Raw genomic sequence first — 729 nt, 5'->3', positions numbered from 1 at the left:
GTAAGTACGAAAATAATCGTTTTACTAATCTGCAGGTGGTTCCTTGTGCAATGTCAGTGGACTAAGAAAAAGGAAAGAGAAAGAAACGAAACGGCTGCTTTCAGTTAATTCTGTACAACCCCGCGGAGAGTTTGGACTCACTAGGGACCCTCTCTGTCAGAGGTGCGCACGGTCGACTGCTGGAGCAAACCGGGCGATTTTCGCCCCGTGCGAGGCTAGCACTGCGGGGCTCCTGGCCGGGCGGCGTTCCCCCTGCATCCCCATTCTGGCCTCGCACCGGGCGGTTTTTCCCCAGTTTACTCTCGCCTAATCAGAGGGCCGGATTCACGGCCAGCGTGCGCATCTCTGACAGAGAGGGTCCCTAGGACTCACTCATCGGAGTCTTTCCGTGATACGATATCCATCCATGGTACAGAGAATTCGGGACAGTCACCACTTCCTTGTGGCTAAAAAAATGTTGCGAACTTCCTCTTTTGATAAATCAGGAGTCACTATTTTTGTCGATCGGACTAAGTTGATGCAAAGTTAATTTAGTTCAGTACGCTCAGTCCACATTCTCCTTTGGGAATGTGGATGTGAATCAGCCATAAATTAGCTCATTCACTTCCACACGAACTCAGAATGCTCAAAGGAGAATTACTGTCACATCCCTTCAACGCGATATCATTCTCCTGTACTTGCTTCCACTTGAAGAATGCAAACTGATCTATGGTAAGTGCCTCATGGACT

The sequence above is a fragment of the Thrips palmi genome, unplaced genomic scaffold (assembly GCF_012932325.1).
Source record: "Thrips palmi isolate BJ-2018 unplaced genomic scaffold, TpBJ-2018v1 HiC_scaffold_16, whole genome shotgun sequence".
NCBI lineage: Eukaryota > Metazoa > Arthropoda > Insecta > Thysanoptera > Thripidae > Thrips > Thrips palmi.
Note: the sequence above shows the minus strand (reverse complement) of the source record.